Here is a 22391-nt window from a genome sequence, read left to right as displayed (position 1 = left end):
GAAGTAAGTGCACTTACTTAAAATAAAACTGTAGTGATAGTGTAGACCACGAGAATTGAGTGCTAATGTGTCTTTTACCTTTAATAGTAACAACTAATTAGAAGAGGAAATAAAAGGCCAACGTGAAGCAGAAGAGGAGCGAAAGTCCAGTCTAATCAGGGTGGGTGAGACATTTAAATTATAGTTAGTTGAAGAGTAGATTAGAAGAGAATAAGTGAGCTGTTATTTAATTACGTGTTAATTTACAGGTTCCAGAGAATAGTAAGAGTACGTCTGCGAATAGCTGTCAGAAGGAACCAAGTCTGGACCAGTCTCTTCTTTGTTTATTATTTTATCCAATTCCCCCGTCCCTTGAAGTAATGGTTTGGAGATTCTGTTAAAAGATCTCCTAACATTGCTAAGAGGGGTTTGGGATCAAGCATCTCTGTTCCCGTGCAGAATCCGGTAAGAATATATATATATATATAACCAGTTTGAAGTTCTGACAGAGTGAAGTGCCCAAGTTGCCTTTGCACCTGAACAGAGATGGCGGAGGGAATTGATGTACAATCCTTAGGAACCATTTTAGATGCAATACAAAAAGAATTAGGAGCAGTCAGAGAAGAAAATCGTGCCCTTAGGCAGGAGGTGATCAGCACTAGGAAGGAAACGGCAGAATTAGCATTGAGATTAAGACAGACTAGTAGTTTAGAGAGGGAGGCGATGAACCCTGTACTGGAAGCAGCAAACAGATCAACCACTCAGGTCATTCATTCCTTGTCCCCAGTTATACCCTTGGCAGCCCCAGAGAGATTTAATGGGGATCCACAGAAGGCGCAAATATTTCTCTCCCAATGCTCTTTACATTTTTTGTGCCGCCCTTCGATATTCCCAGATGCGCAGTCTAAAGTGGCTTTCATACTCTCATATCTGAGTGGAGATGCAGCTTCGTGGTTAATGCCCTTAGTCACCCGGGATGATCCTTTGTTGAGAAATTTCGAGGAATTTAAACAAGAATTCTTGCGGATATTTGATAGACGGAGAATATCGCAAGTGGTAGATAATGAACTACTAGACCTTCGGCAAGGAAATCGAGATTTGATCGCGTATCTGGCCCAGTTCAACAAGCTAGTGGTGGAGACGGACTGGCCAGAGAGCAAGAGAGCCGCGGTGTTCTATCGTGGTTTACGAGACGAAGTGAAGGATACCTTGACTCAGATTCTAAACAGACCAACAGAAATTTCGGCCCTCATTGATTTGGTCTTAGAAATTGATTTCCGTCAGGGGGAAAGAAGAGGAGAGAAGAAAAAAGACTATAGTGCTATAACCCCTAGATTCGATAGAGCTAAATCCGAAGTTTTAAGAAGCTCTGACATCCCTTCTGGATCCGAACCAATGCAGATTGGAACTATAAGAGGGCCTTTGTCTAAGGAAGAGAAAGACAAGAGAAGAGCCAATAATTTGTGTATGTACTGTTGAGTCAGTGGGCATTTTGTTAGAAACTGTCCGAAGAAACCAAAAAACACTTTCAAGCCGAAGGAAAACTAACAGCACCACCTGTGGATGGAGTTGAACGGGTGGGTGCGATTACAGAGGAGACTCCAACGGAACATCAAGTAGCAAACACACTACAATCGGCGGCCCCGCATATGAACCTGTCTATGGAGGTGAGGTTCAGGAAGACAATTCTGACAGATGTATCAATTATGATTGATTCTGGAGCCACTGGTAACTTTTGCGACTTACGATTTGCAACCAAAATGGGCATCCAAGCCATCCAGAAGATTAGGAGTGAGGCTGTCAGAGCAGTGGACGGAACAAACCTTTCGTCGTGGCCGATAGTGAGTCACACAGAAATACTTCAACTGATTTCCAGCGATGGGCATAAAGAAAAGATTCAATTTAACCTAATTGATGCTCCACAATTTCAATTGATTCTTGGTCTTCCGTGGCTTACGGAACACAATCCAACGATCAATTGGAGTTCTAGAACCATAGTGATGGACTCAAGTTATTGCCGAGAAAATTGTTTTGGAGTTACAGAGAAACCTTTGGAGAATAATCCGGCCTTGTCCTTGTGTGCCAATGGGCATTCCATGTGTGTGATAAATGCCCAGGAAATTCCTGAAGATTATAAGGAGTTCCAGGAAGTGTTCAACGAGGTGGAAGCGGAGCAGCTCCCTCCTCACCGGGTCTATGATTGTAAGATTGAGTTTGAACCTGGCGCGAATTTGCCCTGTACTCGTGTCTATGCCTTGACGGAGAAGGAGAATCACCATTTGAAGGAGTATCTGGATAAGTATTTAGCCAACGGTTTTATCCGGCCTTCTCAGTCCCCAGTCTCTTCTCCATTATTTTTTGTGCCAAAGAAGGAGGGAGATTTACGCATGTGTATCGACTACAGGGCCATCAACAAAATAACGAAGAAAAACAGATATCCTCTGCCATTGATCTCGGTACTCTTGGATCAAGTAAAAGGAGCACAAGTCTACACGAAATTGGACCTGAGGGGTGCGTACCATCTAGTGAGGATGCGTGAAGGTGATGAGTGGAAGACGGTGTTCCGGACCAGATATGGGCTTTTCGAATATCAAGTAATGCCGTATGGACTATGTAATGCACCAGCTGCCTTTCAACACTTCATTAATGACATCTTGAAAGAATTTATCGACCAATGTGCCATTGTATACATAGATGACATCCTGATATATTCCTCTGACGTCACAAAACATCATGTACAGGTGAAAGAAGTGCTGAGGAAGCTGAAGGAGAACAAGTTGTTCGTGAAATTGGAGAAATGCGCTTTCGATGTGGCGGAAGTGGAATTCTTGGGTTTTGTTATTTCGCCAACGGGAATACTAATGGACCAGCGAAAAGTGGAGGCAGTCGCAGAATGGAACTCTCCAATAAGTGTAAAAGAAGTCCAGAGCTTTATTGGATTTGCCAACTTTTATCGGAGATTTATTAGTGAATTTTCCAGAAGAATACTGCCACTCACTAAGTTATTGAAAAAAGGAATCAAATTTGAATGGTCTAAGGAGGCGGAGGAAGCCTTTCAGTCCTTAAAGAAGGCTTTTACCACGGCACCAGTTTTGTTACACGCTGATCCAAATGAACCCTTCTATGTGGAAACTGATGCGTCGGATCAAGCAGTGGGTGGAGTATTGTCTCAGCGGCATAAAACCACAGGTCAATTGCATCCGGTTGCTTATCGATCCAGGAAATTGACCCAAGCAGAAATCAACTACACAATCACAGAGAAGGAGTTATTGGCGATTAAAGATGCCTTTAAGGAGTGGCGACATTATCTGATGGGAGCCCACCATCAAGTGACGGTCTTTACGGATCATCGTAATTTGAAGTTCTTAAAGACAGCCAGGATCCTTACTCCCAGACAATTAAGATGATCCCTGTATTTTGCAGACTACGATTTCGTGATTACTTACCGTCCAGGAACTCAGAATGGGAAGGCGGACGCATTATCCCGAATAGGCACAGAACCCCAAAAAACCTTCTCAGAGAGTCAACCAATCATTCCAAGTGCTAAAATTGATGGAGCCGCCACCTCAATCAGTTTGGAGAAAGATATCACTGAAGTCATGAGTCAGGAGGAAATGCAGGAATGGGTGAAAGAAGATGCCAATAGAAAAATCGTAAAACAATTACTCTATTACCAGGACGCCTTGTATATCCCTACTACAGAGCTGCGGCAACAAGTGATTAGAGAATGCCATGATGAAAGGATGGCTGGGCACAAAGGAGAGACCAAAACAGAAGAGCTAATTAAGAGACACTATTGGTGGCCAAAAATGACTTCAGATATTGAGAGTTATGTTAAGTCATGTGAGATCTGCGCTCAGGGAAAATCAGAACGACAGGCCCCAAAAGTTCTGTTGCAACCCCTACCCACACCTCCCTATCCATGGCACACAGTAACTCTAGATCTTATTACAGACTTACCTAACAGCCAGGGTTATGACACCATTCTTGTAGTAGTGGATGCCTTTACTAAAATGGCTCACTTTACAGCTTTAAAGGGGGTTCCTACAGCAAAGCAATTAGCCGCTCATTTCAGTTCCCAGATTGTTAAAACACATGGAATACCCAAGGTTGTGATATCAGACAGAGGTCCTCAGTTTGTGTCATATTTTTGGAAGGCCTTTATGGAAGGATTAGGTACTGAGGTTAGATTTTCCACTAGTTATCATCCCGAGACCGATGGGCAGACAGAGAGGGTTAATCAAGAACTAGAGCAATATCTGCGATTAATTCTTTTGAAGGAAGAGGGTGAATGGCCAGATTATTTGTGGACTGCGGAATTCGCCCATAATAATGCAAGGAATAGTTCGACAGGTTTCTCCCCCTTTTTCTTAAATTATGGCAGACATCCGAATGCTACCATTCGACAAACAGAGATATCAGTCCCAGCAGTCAAGGAGATAGTTTCACATCTGCACGAGATCCAGCAAAGAGCAGGAGACAATCTCAAAACAGCTAAAGAAAAATACAAGAATTATGCAGATCGAAAGAGGAGAGAGGGACCAACCTTGACTAAGGGAGACCAAGTTTGGTTAAGCACCAAGAACTTGAGGTTAAAAGGGAACCGAAAATTTCAGCCCCGTTTTATTGGCCCATATCCAGTGGAAGAACAAATCAATCAGGTCACTTATCGATTGAAGTTACCCTCTGGGTTAAAGGTTCATCCAGTTTTTCATGTTTCATTGTTAAAGAAAGCTTCTGCAAAATTGAGAATCCACTCACCCCCAAAGCCAATCCAGTTAGATACTGGAACCGAATTTGAGGTAAAAGAAATTCTGGATTCAAAAAGGTCCCGAGGAAAATTGTACTATTTGATAGACTGGAAAGGTTACGGTCCTGAGGAGCGATCTTGGGAGCTAAGTGAGAATGTTCATGCCCCTAGATTGATCAAGGCCTTTCAACGACGGTTCCCCACGAAGCCCAGGGAGAGAGAACCTGCTTTGTTGGGGGGTACTGTCAGGACCCTACCAGCTACTCATACCCTTTGCACTGTAAAATTAGACCATAGTCTGGATTCATGGTCCGACCTGGTGAGACTCAGGAGAAGTAAGATGGCCGCCCACGTGCCCACAGCACGGTTCGGGTTAGCCGTCTAGCTTCCTGAGTGTTTCAGCGGAAGTCTAGCTGAAGCGCGAGCGCTCTACCATCTGCGCACTTCACCGACGTCAGGAGTCGGAGAGGACGTTCGGAGAATAACGCTGAGAGGATTCCTGGTAACGTAGGGATTGTAATATAGAGGACAGTTTAGTCAAAGTGTTTAAGTTTAGAGGACTCGGCGCGTTTATTCAAGCGCGAATCCGCTTTCCCAGTAGTGCCAATAATTTTAAATTGACTCAGCGCATATCTTCCCAGCGCGAGTCAGCTTATCTGTCAGAGGTTGTCGGAGCGTCAAAGAAGCGTAAGGCAGAAAGGAGCCGTTTCTGAGGAGAAAAGTGTCAGCCATCAGCTATACAGCGAGAGACTGCCATAGAAGTTCGAGTACCTTCTCAGAAGCAGCACAACAACTGAGCTAAGTGAATATACCAAAAACATTGTACAGTAAAGTATCAAAAACTTACCTGAGAATAATTTACAGTGTTGTTGTAACCTGGAAAGAACAATAATCTATGAAGAAATATTAAATCCTGAGGGAATGAGTAACAGACATTTTCAGACACTTTTAACTTAAGGAATAATAAATAAATACTCACCAAGAGAGTGAAAATCTGCAACTAGTTGTGAGACCTGCAAGAATAAGAACAGTGTCAAAAGAATTTATCGCAGATAGAAGCAGCTCATGAGTATGCAGAAAAGTGATAACCAGAACCCCAATTAGAAGACTATTCTTCAGTTAGTGAAGTAAGTGCACTTACTTAAAATAAAACTATAGTGATAGTGTAGACCACGAGAATTGAGTGCTAATGTGTCTTTTACCTTTAATAGTAACAACTAATTAGAAGAGGAAATAAAAGGCCAACGTGAAGCAGAAGAGGAGCGAAAGTCCAGTCTAATCAGGGTGGGTGAGACATTTAAATTATAGTTAGTTGAAGAGTAGATTAGAAGAGAATAAGTGAGCTGTTATTTAATTACGTGTTAATTTACAGGTTCCAGAGAATAGTAAGAGTACGTCTGCGAATAGCTGTCAGAAGGAACCAAGTCTGGACCAGTCTCTTCTTTGTTTATTATTTTATCCAATTCCCCCGTCCCTTGAAGTAATGGTTTGGAGATTCTGTTAAAAGATCTCCTAACATTGCTAAGAGGGGTTTGGGATCAAGCATCTCCGTTCCCGTGCAGAATCCGGTAAGAATATATATATATAACCAGTTTGAAGTTCTGACACCTGGGCTAGCACTGGCAGGCCTCTAATTGAGAGCCGTTCATTTTCTAAATCAGTGGCTTCCTCAGCTATTAAAGTTTAGTCCTTGGCAACATCCCCTTCTGAAAAGGAATTACTGCATTACTGTTCAGTAATAATTGGTACTGTGGATCCAAAATTGTGGCAGTAATGTAATGTCGATGTGACACAATCTTATTTTGAATCCTTGTATTGTCAGATAAGCTGGCGGCTAAGGCGTTTGCCAAATAACATGCGTCAAGTTTTTCTTCCACACCTTCGTATGTTTCAGACACCTCCTTCAGCTCTTGCTCTAGCATGCACAACAATGGGATAGCTTGGCCCATAATACAGTCCTCCCTGCTGACTGCACGTGTGAAGACATCGGAGAAGAGGTGTGGCGCTGCGGCCAGGGCGACTGACGCTGGAATCTGGGGATCAGGGTTCAATCCCCGGCTCCGGCGGCAGGTTAGCCCAGCACCATGTGACTCTGGGCAATAGCTCGCTTAATCTTCCCGACGGCCCCCAGCGCCTAGAGACCCTTACGGGTGATTGTGCGCTTTACAAATGTGGACTTTACTTTACTTTACATCAAAAGGAAGTAGCATCTCTGTCAGGCACTTAATGAGGTCCCATTGATAAATCTCAATGGTCATGGCTTTAACAATAGGATCCCCTAATCTTCTTGTCATGACATAAGCATTCAGGGCCAGATGTAGGTAATTCTATTTTACCGATTCATAAATACCGAATTTTACCGATTCGGTATTTATGAATCGGTAAAATTGAAGGAGGGAGATTTAGGTAAAATACGTAATTAAATTACCGATTTTGTAAAAATCGGTATTTACCGAATCGGTAAATACTGATTCGGTATTGCCCATTGATTCCTATGAGCCTTGAAGCCCATAGGAATCAATGGGCAATACCGAATCGGTATTTACCGATTCTGTAAATACCGAATCCAGCAAGGGTGCAGGGGGTGTCACTTTGACACCCTCTAGCACCCCAAATACAGGCATGTGTGCCATGTGGCACACAGACATGCCCTAAGGGCATGTCTGTCTGTCACATGGCATAGGTGTGCATGCACACATGTGCATGCACACCTGGCTTCGGTATTTTACCACCCAATAGGATTGGGTGGTAAAATACCGAATCTGAAAGGCCTTTGGGACTCAGAAGAGTCCCACCTGCATCTGGAAGTTACCGAATCGGTAAAAATACCGATTCGGTATTTTACCGATTCAGTAAATTTACCGATTCGGTAAAATTGGCCCCCTACAAGCCAATTCCTAAATACCGGTCGGTAACGGCCGAAATCGGCCGTTACCAACCGGTATTTGGGCTCCTACATCTGGCCCTAAGTGGTATGTACTACTCAAACAGACAATCAAGCATGTAATTAGTTGAGTTCCAACGTGTTGGGACCTCCTGGATGAGTGCTTTGACTGGCAATGTATGCTCACGTTGAATGACCCGTAGCTGCTTCCGGGCTTTAAAAGAATGGTTGAAATGCGTGCATATTCTTCTGCAGGTGGTCAGTAAGTTGCTGACTTTGCTTTAATTTTTCAGAAAGTCTTGAACAACAATGTTAATGCAGTGTGCAAAACACGGGACCCTGAAATAGCCACCATCTTTCATGGCCTTAACTACATTACCATTGTCGGTGGCAACAAAACCAATGTTAAGGCCTCTTGGTTGCCGCCATTCAAAGACCTTGATGTTAAACTCAGCTAAAATGTTTGCAGCAGTATGAGATTTCTCCATAGAAAACATGGCTACAGTTGCATGTCTGTGAGTCTCATTAAAAATCTCAACAGTGTCAACGCCTGCAGATAGCTTGTCTCTAACACCTGAAAAAGTGATCCAGTGTGCAGTGATGCACATGTAATCAGTGGCTTGGCAACTGGTCCACATGTCTGTTGTCAGGTGGATACTATGAACAGCACTCTGATGTAAGGCTTTTCCAAGCAATTCCAGCACGTCGTGGTGTAGTGCTGGAACAGCAACTCTGGCAAAATAGTAGCGGCTGGGAACGTTCCATTTTGGGCAGATGGTTGTCACAAATTCCAGAAAACCCACCCCTTCAACAAAAGAAAAAGGGAGAAGGTCCAGTGCTAACATTTTAGCAAGCTTAGCATTGCACAAATGTGCTATTGGGTGGTTGCACTCTTACATTCCCTCCTGCCTACACATGCTAAGAATGGTACACTGCTTGGTATTTCTTTCGGTTATGGTCGACGCAGCACTTTGCATCGCAGACTTCGCAGCAGTACTCCTTGGTGTCTCCGGCTGACTTTTACTCTGGTGCCACTGAGATGTTGCTGATGCGGAGGATGTGGGCTGTACCACTGCAGTGCTGGGGACAGGGGTACTTTGTATACCAATACCAGATAGAATGTCTCCCTCTTCTTCTTCCTGTTCAACCATGAGTGGACCTTCTACTACTTCCCCACCAACATTAATGGTTCCTGCTTTTATGCTACGAAGGTGGTCCTCCCACTTGATTGCGTGGTGTTTTTTCAAATGGGTCATTTGGCCTCCGGTACCATAGTTTGTACCAAGCTTACCACGACTAACAGAGGAATGACAAATGGAGCATATAGCAATGTATTCCTCATTTGCGCTAACCGTAAAGAAGTCCCACACTGGGGAGCTTAACTTTTGTCTCCTGCTAGAGGTGCCACTTCCAATGCCGGATGAACTGGAGGGTGTGTGTTGAATTTCACTTTGTGGCTGCGAAGTAGTACCACTACCTACTTGGTAGCTGAGGTGGAGCTTGTGCTGGACGTAGGACGCTGCCGGTCCTTTGCTAATGTAAAAATGGAAGCTGGAGGTCATTTTGGTGTTGCCTGTGTTGGAGGTATGCGTGCTACATCCCTACTAGTCGCAGCCATTCGGGATAGGGTGAAAATGTTGGTGTCCATGTCCTCGGGGCCAGGAGTAATGCTTGTGATGACTGGGTCTGACTCATCATCATCATCATTATCCTGCTGTTCTACATCGACCTCCATAAGTGTAATGCTTACTGGAACCTTCCTTTTCCCTAGCCTGGTCTTGGGATGTCTCTCCCTTTCATGCTCAGATTGTTGTGGCTCCCAATTGAGACCTAGATCATCAGAAGGGATGCTTGGCGAAGAACTCGATGGACTAACCCTCCTTTTCCTTGCTGGGGATTTGGAAGACAATAGATCTCATGCATGAGTGGCTTCCTCTTCTTCTTGCTCTGCATGAGGCTCAATTTCCTGAACTGCCCCAACTTCGGGAGGAACAACAACTACTATTGCGGGCGGTGGTTGTGGTTGTTGTTGTTGAACAAGTACTATTGTGGGCGGTGGTTGTGGTTGCTGTTGTTGAACATCTACTAATGCGGGCTGTGGTTGTTGTTGTTGAACATCTACTATTGCGGGCGGTGGTTGTTGTTCACCACTTTTCTGCTGTGTACCCTCTTGCGTTGATTGTGTACTACTTTGAGATAGCGATAAGTTTAGGTCAGGCTCAGTATCACTGCTTTCCACCATTAGGCTGGCTACCTCTTCCACACTCATCTGCTTGGGCCTGGGTTGGTGGCTTGGCCCCACTGATGCAGAGGTGCTGGCCCCAGCTTGCACCCCGGACACCGCTGCTGCAGGCGTACTTTATTTTCTCCCAAAAAAGGTCTTGGGGTCAACACCAGGCTTAAGTGTCACTTCCTTCTTCTGTTTTTCCTTCTCAGCAACTTTCTTGGTCTTGGAGGAACTGGTACTTGCTTTCTTTGGGCCCATCTTCTTCGGATGTCAGCAGCAGCACTCAGTTGCACAAGTTGCCAAGATGCCTGGTCAGGTGAGTCACACCACACGTGACGTAGAAGAGAAGGACGTCCGTCTGGCAGTACAACGGGCTATGAATGATGACAGTCACCACATCCTCCTCAGTCTTTTGTGCACATACAAGCAAAGAAGGCAGAAGAACATCAGTCAAATGTGGAATTTTTTGAGCTTTCATTTTAATTACTAGTATTATTAGTGCACTCAGTAAGAGTAAGAATAGCAAACAACTAAAATACAAATGTAGTAGAAGTGGAACTTGTTTATCCTTAATTTGTGCATCATGTCGGATGGATGCAGCATCAGTGACCTGCAGCAGATAGCAATGGGGATGTAAACAACAGTAAGCCAACAGGAACAATGGAAAAACACACAGGCCTATGTGTCAAAAACAAAACAGCACGCTACTACTACCACCACCACTGCTCCCAGCCATATGGGCACTCATCACAGGCACATGGGTAAAGCCCAGAAATCAATAAACTCAAGCAGGCCTATATATCAGTATATGGCCAGAAACAGGAGGATGCCTGTTACACATCACAGCTTAATGCAAAAAAGAAAATCCACATGGCTAAAAGGTTGGAAAGTGACACAACAACACATACAAAGGCATTTATTAACACACACCCAAAAAGTTAACTATATCCCAAACACTACATTTGGAAATTCAATCCAATGCCACCCATGACCTAAATGATGTTAAATTCAATAAACAAAATGGAAACAGCTACATCAAGCACCCCCGCTGACTACCTGTGGGACTCTAGGCCTACTGGCAGAATAGACCACAAGTTTGGAGGCCTATGGCAAAAGCACGAAGGACGGTCACACAAAATGGCCGCCACCACATGGACAGGCGCTCACAAAAAAAAATAAGAAAAGGAATCAAAATAAGAAATGAATAAAAAACATACAAAGCAGGCCTATGGGAAAAGCACAATACCTTGCTTCACAAATGGCCACCACCCCGATGGTCAGCCCACCAACAAGAAAGTAAATACAATATAAACTCAAACAGGCCTATATCCCTATATGACCAGACAAAGGAGGAGGCCTGTTACACATCACAGCTTAATACAAAAAAGAAAATACCCATGGCTAAAAGGTTGGAAAGTTACACAACAACAAAACATACGAAGGCATTTATTAACACACACCCAAAAAGTTAACTACACCCCAAACACCACATTTGGAAATTCAATCCAATGCCATCCATGCCCTAAATGATGTTCCATTCAACAGACAAATTGGAAACAGCGACATCAAGCATCCCAGCTGACTACTTCTGGGACTCTAGGCCTACTGGCAGAATAGACCACAAGTTTGGAGGCCTATGGCAAAAGTACGATGGAAGGTCACACAAAATGGCCGCCACCACATGGCCTGGCCACCCCCAACAACATGAAAAGAAAGAGAAGACAGACAATACATGCCTATGGCAAAAGGACAATGCTTGGCTTTACAAAATGGCCGCCCCGCCACCCACATGGTCAGCCCACCCTCAAACAACAAAGTACATAGAGGACAGAAACAGGAAGTGGTCCATGCTCCAAAAACTACAACCAAATGACAACCTGAGGAGTTTTTTTTAGCAAAATGAACATAATCAACATTTTCGAGAAGATTTTATGCAACTCGAGATATATTGCTCGCGAGATTGAAAATTCGGCGTGACCGGCAGCGCGAATTGTACAAAACGTGCCATATTATTTAACACACACCCAAAACCTGAAATTCCACACCAAAAATCACATTTTGAAAATCAATCAAAAAGCCATCCATGCCATACATGATGTTACAAATTAAAGATACACCACAAAAACAGTTGATTAACTTTCATGCACCCATGATGAATCCAGTAGTACCTCTGGGCTACTGGCAGAGTAGGCCACAAGCTTGGAGGCCTATGGCAAAAACACAGTGGCTGGAATCACAAAATGGCCGCCACCCCATGCCAGGCCACCGGCAGAAAGTAAATACAATGAACTCAAGCAGGCCTACACTAACTACATGAACTACTAGGGTTACCTATTGACTGAAAAAAGACAACATTTAATTACACACAAAAACTGGAATTCCACTACAACAGAGTTTGCAATTGAATCCAATGCCATCCATGATGTTTAAAAACTTTACATTTAACAGACACCACAGAAACATGGTTGGACCCGTGGGTACCTCTATACTGGATGAAATTTCAAAGAATTACAACTCTTGGCCCCTCATGAAAGTACAGGCCTCCCTCAATAATAATTTTTAACAAGGATGGAAAAGCCCAGAAAACTGTAGTTAAAAAATAAAGCCCAAATCAAGCAAACATGTGTACACCAATTCTCCAACTTACTTATAAAAGAAAATTTCAAACCCAAAAGTCCTCAATAAATCCAATCAAATGCTATGATGCAGCAGACATACACAAAAAGTGATCCTTCCAGCTCCAAATCCAAATTAAAGTGAACAGCACATGGACAAAGCACTGGAAGGAGCCTAGTGGACAGGAACAGGAAGTTGGAGACTCAGGGACACTTCCTTACTCTTGAAAAGAGTGTCAGAAACAGAACATCAAGTTCTGTGTCGTGGAGGAGCAGATTGATTTCCACAGAATGTTTGGGCAAGGACCGGCAGTTTAGCAGGGCCATGCTAATTGAGTGCTCGCTCGGGGGTGGGTCTGTCTTTTTGGGAAGGGTGTAGGAGCAGTGAGTGAAATTGCTTTGTCTTTCCTCCAGGGAGATAGTATTGAGGCAGGGAGAATTTGGGGTTTGTCTGAGTTGTAGTAGTGCTTCCCGAGTGTACATTCTAGGGGCTGAGGGAGAGGGGGCAGCGATTCCTGTCCCTGGGCCTGGTCTGGCACAGACGGGCTTGCCTTTGGCACGCCCGCTGCGCGCGTCCACTGCGCACATCCACTGCGCGAACATAGTGGCATTGTCCTTTTATGGTAGAACAGGGTAGAACAACTAGCCTGCTGACCTGCGCCGCAAGCAAGGGGAAGTAGTAATCACTTCCGGCCCCGCCTTCCCTCCACAGCAATCTGACAATGTCAGTGGTGGACCGGGGAAGGGGGAGATTAGCAAGGTGAGCGCCTGTGAGATTTAAAAAGCAGTTTTTAGCTGGTGCAAAAGTGAATGAGCACAGGGTCTGCTGAGCAGAAGTGGCGAAAATCAAAGGAGCCCTTTGCTGCACGCTCCAGCAATGTGGCAATCTAGGTCTCTGTTACCTGGAGGTCGAGTCTGCCAGCGCGAGTGAGAGCAGATGGTACATCGAGTCTACCAGCGCGAGTGAGAGCAGATGGTACGCCTAGCGTTATTCCTTATTAAGGAGTGGTTGTGTCAAATTGCTCTTTTGATGTGAATTTTTTTCCAGTACTACCCAACAGTTATCATCCTCATTGTGTTTGTATTCTAAGGAGTGGGTTGTCATCATTGTGGTGTCCCTTCTGCTACTATGCTCATTGATTCTTATACAAACTTCACGTGAGGCCATACCCACATGGGCATGTGATCATATATATCACATGCTCCGTGTTACAGTTGGTTTCAATATCCAAGAGTGATCTGTGCCAATGTCACTCTCCTTACAGGCTATATAAACTTACAGTGTTAAACGATCCCACACCGCCGGGCGGGGAGAAGGTGCCTGTAATGGCCTTTCGTACCCTCCTCATCCCGCTTCACTCGCACCCGCAACACCCATTGTTGTTTAAAACAATACCTGCAAGATGTATGAGTTCAAACCATCGGATTGTGTGGCCGCCGGTTTGTGGCGTTCAGGGCTGGCGTTTCATGGGCACGATCCTGTGTCCGGCGGGGAGGAGGTGGAAAAGAGAATATCTGCGTGGCTGCTGGTGCCGGGGCTTCTGCGGCGTGTTAGAATCGCACACATACTGAGGGGCAGCATCGGCAGTGTAAGAACAAGTTTGAATGCGGTACTCACAGTACACGCTGAGGCATCAATAGATGGGCCATTTCATATTAAGCAGAGAAGCTTTTCGCAACAAGTGTTTCGTAGCGGGGGCCCCCCAGCAGGATGGTAAGGGCCAGCGGGTCTTAAATGAAGGACGCGTACAGCGCTTGTTTTTATGAGTTCGCTCCCTATGGAGAAGATTAATTCGACGTCTGCAAAGGTCGGTGAGAACGCCGACGATATCTCGGGCAAGATATCCAGGTACGCTCTTCGCTCAAGAAGCTTCAATACTCGGGGAAACCAAGTAGGGGTAAGTGACTTTCTGTTGGAAAGGCCCCCGGGGGTAACACTGCCAGCTCTATTCCCCTAAAAGCTGTAAGCGTTAAAAAAAACATTAAACAGCAAGGGCAGAGCCCACGAGGAAGAGGAAAAAAAATCTCCCCAATACAAGTTAAAGTCACTCTGTCCCTAAAATCATACTATAACGTCCTAACACACAGGATGGCATCAGGAGACAATGGGGATGCAGGAAACAGAAGAACAGGGGGGCATCAAAATTTACTTAGTGAGTCTGAGATAAGCAAAGCCAACCCTCGCATGCCTGAAAGCAGCATCGGAGAAGCAGGGGAAAAGTACCCAAAAGTAGGGAGTAATCATGGCGCTGAAGAGATTAATTTTCAAGTCACCACGCAAAATATGTTTCGTATCTTATCCACTCAGGTTACAGATGAAGAAAATAAGGTAGGATCACAACAAGTGAACCCGTTAATTCCTTTAAATTGTTCAACACAAGCCGAGCCTTCAACAATATCTCAATCTAATCCAGATACCTCAGATGTCCCATTGGTGTCCATTTTGCTAGGCCTCAGGGAAGAACTTAAAACTCGGTTTGAAACATCAGAAGCAAACGAAGCAGACATTCAGGCCTCTTGCACTGTGCTGGCACAAAAGCTAGACAATGTGGTTGCCTGAACTGGGCAATTGGAGGTGGAAGTGTGCTCAATGCGAAAGGACATATCCAAAAACTACAAAGGGGTAGAGGCCTTGGTTAGAGAAAACACTAGCTTAAAGAAGGACGTGGAACGAATAGAAAACCATTCTCGAAGGAACAGTCTTCAGATTCTAAATATTACAGAAGCTGGGGAAGGGTCAACCCTAAAGGCTTTAGTGATTAAATTGCTGATGGAGGCAGCCCTGAAGGATAGACCGAATATTGATCTTGATCAGGAAATACAGCGGGTGCACAAGGATCCATTTAGCCTAGCCTGGCTGATGACGGCTGATTAGCCAGAAACCGGTCCCAGGATGCTTGTTTCTGGTCTGCTGTTCCGGTTGACTGGGGGTGAGTGCTTGCAATGTTCAACACTCCGTCCATCATCCCCTTTGGTTTTATCCATTTAAGAGGATCCCGCAACAGCTGTGACGTCTCCAGAAATTAAACAACACCAAAGAAAACCTTGACTAAAAAGGATTTAATTGTTCATGATTATATGACTGTTGTATGGTGGAAACACATGTATATTACTTGAATTATCAAACGTGTGCTAAGGAGTCTGTAACTAAATACAGGATCTTACACTGTCATTAATTGGAACAATAGACTTAGCAGTTGTTCGATCAATTCCATTGGGGGTAATTACTATAGACGCTGCCAAGGCATTTGATCATGTCAGCTGGGTGTTTTATGGGCTGTCTTAGACACTATGGGTTTTAGCTTGGATTTCATAAGGGCAATGCAAAAATTATATGAGCGCCCCACAGCTAAAATTCTCATAAATGGCTCCCTGACAAGGAGCTTTGATATTCATAAAGGGACAAGGCAGGGTTGCCCCCTGTCTCCACTCCTCTTCGATTTATATATCGAACCCCTGGCACACAAACTGAGAGCTGACAATCAAATTATTCCCATACACCAGCTTCCTTCACACAGTAAAATTGCATTATATGCTGATGACTTGATAATTTACACATCTGATCCGGCCCAAACACTAATCAGAATGGAACAATTGACAAGTGAATATGGTGTCTTTTCCAGGTATTTAGTAAACGTATCTAAGACAGAAGTGATGTGTTGGAATAAGGGGGACTGGCGCGGCAAAGTGTGCAGAGAGATGAGATGTCTGGGGATAGTTATAACAGATAAAATCGATGAGATTCCCTCTCGTAATTTGAAACGAGTTATGAAGGAGTTGGAGAAGCAATTAGCTAGGTGGAAGAAATTACCCTTGTCTATTTACGGGAGGGTAAATTTGATAAAAATGTCTGTTCTGCCGAAGCTAACTTAACTTTTCATTGGTATACCGCTTAATTTTCCCATAGACGAAATAAACAAAATCCAGGGAAGAATATCAAGTTTTATCCTGGCATCACGGGGGGTGCACGTTTCATGGAAGAAACTATGGAGCAGTTTTAAAAAGGGTGGGTTAGCATTGCCAGACCTTAAACTTTATTGCATGGCCTTTCAAGTCAAAAACACCCGTATGTTGGCTGGGGAGCCCATTAGCACCACACGGGGGTTAAGGCTAAGATAAATGAGTAAAGAACTGAGTCCAAAAGCCTTTCTATATAAATTAGGAGCCCAAAAAGTTTTGTAAAAAGTAACGCTAAAGGTCCTAAAATCTGCAATAAAACTGTGGCTCACAGTGAGACGATTATTAAAGATCAGTTATTTTTCAGTTTTTCCCCAATTTGGGAATCCTCAGGAACGCCAGAGTGCATGAAAGACGCTTTGAGTTTGCTATTAAAGCAGGCGGGGATAACACACTGGGGGAACTTGTTAACAACAGAAGGAATGATTACCTGGGAGGTACTAAACAATAAGACAGGAAATAAGCTATCTAGGTTTAAGTACCTGCAGTTTTCTTCATGATCTTCCACTGCTGCAGAAGAGGTAGGGGGCAGGTGGGATTTTGAAGTTTCACTCCAGGATACTAACCCTAGTACTAAAGAGGAGGCAAAATGGTATGGAAAGTTCCTGGACTTGGAAGAAGAGAAACTGAAGGGTCCCTCCGATATCTGGAAAAGTACATTACAGGAAGGCATTATACAATCTTTGTGGATGGACTCCTTGAAAATTCTATACGCTATAGTATCTCCTGCTAATTTTAAACGTCATAATTTTTTTGTCATTCACAGGTTGTACTGGACCCCACAGATTACCCAAGTTTGTGTTGCAACCGGTCCCCTGTTGTAAAAGGTGCAATCTTCTAACGCTAATGATGTCCATATTTTCTTTACTTGTCCAGATATTATTTAATTTTGGAAGAAAGTTGAAGCCACTATAAGAGCAATTTGAGCCGAGAACATAGTTGTGACTGAAACAGTGGTGCTTTTGGGGTGGACAGCGCCTCCCAACAGGTTCTAAGCAGAAAGCAAAGGGCTTACTACTTTACTTGTTGCTTTTGGCAAGATGAGAGAGCAGTTAAGAGCAGTAAAATGGACATGTAAGTCAGATATTAAATCTAATCCTCATAGGGCAGAACAGCTTTGGGCGGACTTTTTGAAGTGGTCAAGATAGTGTTTTAAAAAAAGCTTTTGGTTGGTCATAAACATGGATACTTAGTCCAATGATTACATCATGCCATGGATTCGGTGGTGGCGGATGCCGTTTGTTCCTTATAAGACCAGTACCGTGGAGGCCACGAGTCTGAATCTGCATGGACCACAGATGGACCGAGGGTGTTTCCACATGGCCCAGAATGCAGTAGCCATGGTGAAATAAGGACTAAAAAAGAATTTTAAAAAAGACAGTGCATCTGCAACAAAGGAATGGCCTGGAGAGGGGAGAGACCCCTCAATGTTTTAATTTGGGTCATATTATGTTTCCTAGGCTGAGTGTGTACCAGGTGGTCCTTGAGACTACCGCCTCTCTTGAAAGAGAATAGGGGGAGGTAAATTCTCCCCATACTGTGTATGTTTCTCCAATTCTTCAAAATTATCTTTTTAACTCTGTTTGAGAGGGTGGAGATGGTTGTCACACCTGTGAGCCTGTCCTCTGTAAGTTTTGGTAGAGGTTTAAGTAAAGAGTCCCTATCATTGTTAGGGGCATGCTTATTTGCCTTCTCCAAACCATTTTTGAGTTATAATCTAGTTAGTTTGTTGGTAAGGGTCTCCGTCTGCTCATCATAGGTCGGTAAGTCAGAACAATTAAGTCTGATTTAGAGAAATTGTCCAAATGGGAGATTTTCCTTGAGTGAACTTGGATGGAAGCTGTCAAAAAGTAACAAATCATTCTTATCCGTAGGTTTCTCAAAGACCACAGAGACAAACAAAGTAATGTCACTATCGGGCACATGCATCAACCTATTTAGGAAGTGCAAACGGTGCGAATCGGTAAATTCGGCCGTTTGCACTTCCTAAATACGTTTTTGGGATGCATCAAACACTTTTTCAATAATCGCATTTTTTCGCATTTCTTAAAAATGCAAATGCATTTAAGGAATCGCATTTGTGCGATTCATTAAATGCAATGCATCATTTTAAAAAAAATGCGAATTTTGAAATTGGAAGTGCAAATTAACACGAGGTTGACCCTCGTGTTAATTTGCGAAAATCTTTCAAAATCCAAAAAAATGCATTTTTTACACTGTCATGTTACAGACACACATGTCCTTAGGACATGCGTGTTTGAAACATGCACTTTCAAATACATTTCAGGGGTGCAGGGGGGGGTCCTTTGGACCCCCCCCGCACCCTTGGAATGCATCAACAAATTGCGAATTCGTAAATGCCTTCCCATTGACTCCTATGGGCCTTTCGGCCCATAGGAATCAATGGGATTTGCGAAAAAGCAGTTAGGAATTCGGTATTTATTTGCGATTCGGTAAAAATTGCGATTTTTACCGAATCACAAATAAATACCAAAAAAAATGATGCATAGCATTTTGCAATTCTTAATTTGCGATTCGGTAATTTTCGCAAATTAAGAAATGCAAAATGTATGAATGATGCATGTGTCCGTATGTCCGATTGCATGGGTAAATCGAAGATGAGGATCGGGTTAATCCATGCAATAAACTGCAAAGCTGACTCCTTAACTCCGTTTCAGAAAATGATGGCATCATCAATAAATCAGCCCCAAATCATAATATGCTCAGACAGATGTTTGGTTGGCGATTAAGTGAAGTTAATTTCAAAATGGTATATGTATAGGAAGACTATACTTGGGGCAAATGCACTGCCCATTCATGTCCCCTGTATTTGGTGGTTTATTGTCCATTGTGCTCAAGGTAATTCTCAGTCAAGAAAACGCATGCACATTCCATCACAAATTCAATCGGGGTGATGCTATCTACTTCTGTTTGTCTGAGAACAGCCTCTATAACCTCTAATGTGCATGCTTGCGGGATACTGGTGTACATGGATTCTATGTCAATGGTAATGAGAAGAGTGTTAGTCATGTCAACATGGCCATCACTCAGAAGGATCAAAACATCTTTGGTGCCATTAAGGTATGAAGGCATCTTGATGACCATGGGACGGAGAAACAAATCATTGAATTGTAAAAGGGGCTCCAGATTTGAGCCAATTCTGGACACTATTGGTCTGCTGGCTGACAATAACGTGATTTAATCACTGAAGCAATCTTGTCATTGGCAGGAGAGCCACACCTCGCAGGGCCAGTGCAGGAGAGTCTGCACTCCAACCCAGGAGTGTGTGACAAGCCGGGCAACGGAGCAGCACAAAGCAGCTGCTGATGCGGTGGTGGACATATGGAAATGATCCATGGTGCCTCCTGAGAGTACTATAGGCCATATCCATTGCATCCAATGAGTTATTCTTCGTAGTGCAGTTACTTTTATTTTATGCTGTTTGTGCTGCTTATACAAACGTATATACATTTATAGTTTCAATTGAGGCAGTCTGAAAACAGGTTAGATAATGTAGCATTATCAGTAATACAATTACAATTTATGCCTGTGAAACTATTTTCACAGCTAAGAGAGGTTTACACCCTCTCACCTTTAATGAGCCTTAAGCGATAGAATAGTGTAGTTGACACTGACACATAAAAGTCCCAAAATACATTTCAATTCAGGCATGTCTTCAGGCTTTTTAAGATGCAGTGGTAGATGCACAACCAAATGCACGTTATGCCAGTGGTGCTGTTAAACTATGCATTTACATGACAGATACTTTTATGCTGCTAACATGCATGTCAGATACTTTTAATTCTCTGTCCTTTAAGAAGTTTTGATAATCTGACAGCAGTGTTACAGCAGTAACATTCATGCCAGGGGCACTGTTCATATACTACCAGCCTCACAGACTTTCTTAGGTCCAGATTGTTTTTGATTGTTTTTATCTTCATCGGAGAATAGTTCCAGAAAGTAACTGGTTATGTGGGACACGTGATTTCACTATTGTGTTTATTCTAATAGGCCAACAATTTTCGGTTTGGTGGTATGCTAGAGTCATGGGTGCTCTTTTTTCTTTCTTTATTTTGTTTTTAGATTTACTTAAATAAAAAGTTGCCCTGTTTTAATGATGTCTGAGACTGAACAGCAACGCAAGGTTAGTTAGGGCTTCAAAAGGTATGGTGGTGTCTTTGTTATGCCCCCTGCAGCATGCGCCAAGAACAGAATAAGCCTCAAAATGTCTTCTTGCTCCAACAATAGGTGACATTTTCATCACCCTTGTGTTATCTTTGGAAGAGCTAGGTGTCCACATCTCTCCAGAATTCAAGGTGGCTTTCCTATCTTACCTGATTCTTATCTTAACTAGAAGCAATTTCCTGAGTTTAGCCACTTTTACACCGAAGGCAGTTCACCCATGTGCATTTATATTCAACATGTTCCTCTGTATACATGCAGCGATGATCAGGGGTGTTACCAGCCTGGAGTGAAGTGTTCTGTGAATATCTTTTGACTTTTAATTCAGCGACAACTAGGTGGATGTCGTTGATGGCCATATGAGTGTTACACAGAGTCTTGAATGCTGAATGTCTGGTGAGGGGCTGCCAACAAAGTGTTTCTAGGACTGGAGAGATGTGGTTACGAATATGAATGTATCGTAGTTGTCATGTTGCCGTTTTGAGTATCAGACACACACGGTCATAACAACCAGATCACTAGATTGGCACTCTGCTGTATTAATGGAAGTGCTTTGACCTGGTTCATTTCTGTATCAACTTCAAAAGGCTGTGTGTTTGGTGCCTTGTTGGTGAGATGAAGTTTTAGCATCTTAGCTTTGCCCGGAATGTGATTGCAATGGGAATTTTAAATCTGAAGAATCTTTGTGGTTCTGCACCCTAGTTACACAATTCTGTGAGTGGAGTGTGCAGTTGCCTACTAGGGCAATATCTATTGGGGCTGCTGCTTGAGTAGTGTGAGTATTTTGCTTGGAATGGATTGATCGTTGGCCTATGCAATGCCATGATGAACATTTTATTAATGATTTTATTTTATTCTGGTGTTAAAATGATTATTAATGATGCATTATTGTTTTTTCTATGTGTAGGGCAGAGGAACAGCATACGCAATGCAAGATGCCTTTGAGGTGCGCAGTACGGTGAGTTATGCCTGTAGGAGTTGGTCAAACTGGGGAGTGTGTATGTAAAAATATTAAAGTCACATTATAGTTAGGTAAGATACTAAGATTTTACCTTGTGTTAAAAACACTTGTAAATTTGCTAGAAAAAAAAGGTTAAAGTGAAATTATACTTAGGCATTGTAATATTATAACGAAGCCAGTAGGGTTTTCCCATGCAAGAGCTACTGGCTTTGGCAATGTGTTTAAGCCTTGTTGTACACTAAAGTGTCTGCTGTTCAGCATGACTAAACATTAGTGGTGTGGTATTGGGTAGATTGCAGTGGAGTAGATTGGGTAGAGTAGAATGGGGTAGATTGGAGTAGAGTGGAGTGGGGTAGACTAGGGTAGCATGGAGAGGGTAGGTTGGTTTAGAGTGGAGTGGACTGGGGTAACATGGAGTGGGGTAGATTGGTTTAGAGTAGAGTGTGGTGGATTGGCTTAGAGTAGGGTGATGGAGATCGTACTGGGGTATATTGGGGTAGAGTGAGGTAGACTGGAGTGGGGTAGATTGTAATGATGCCATCGCGTCCACCAACTACACCCTACTGGGAGACCTTAACTTCCACAACCAACTGGACCCTAGCACCACATCCCTCCTGGACAACCTCCACAACATTGGACTCTGCCAGATCGTGATCGAACCCACGCACTCAGCAGGACACACCTTCGACCCCCTTTTCACAACAGGTAACTCCATCATCTTCAGCCACACCACTGAACTCCCATGGAATGACCATCGATGCATCCACTTCACCCTCAGAACACCCACCATTAACAGACACCTGCACCTGCTCCCACAAAGAAACTGGACCAGAATC

At 43.5% G+C, this 22391-nt stretch overlaps 1 long non-coding RNA gene across 1 annotated transcript in view; it reads left to right on the top strand.

Annotated features, from left to right (window-relative positions):
• Positions 1–22391, top strand: part of LOC144769267 (uncharacterized) — a 386313-nt gene that overhangs the window by 329433 nt on the left and 34489 nt on the right. Inside the window, exon 3 of the long non-coding RNA XR_013598687.1 lies at positions 21502–21552. This is a non-coding gene — a long non-coding RNA (uncharacterized LOC144769267). The remainder of the gene's footprint in view (positions 1–21501; positions 21553–22391) is intronic.

The sequence above is a fragment of the Lissotriton helveticus genome, chromosome 7 (genome assembly GCF_964261635.1).
Source record: "Lissotriton helveticus chromosome 7, aLisHel1.1, whole genome shotgun sequence".
NCBI lineage: Eukaryota > Metazoa > Chordata > Amphibia > Caudata > Salamandridae > Lissotriton > Lissotriton helveticus.
The sequence above is the reverse complement of the archived record's forward strand: the minus strand, read 5'-3'. Positions and strand labels throughout refer to the sequence as shown.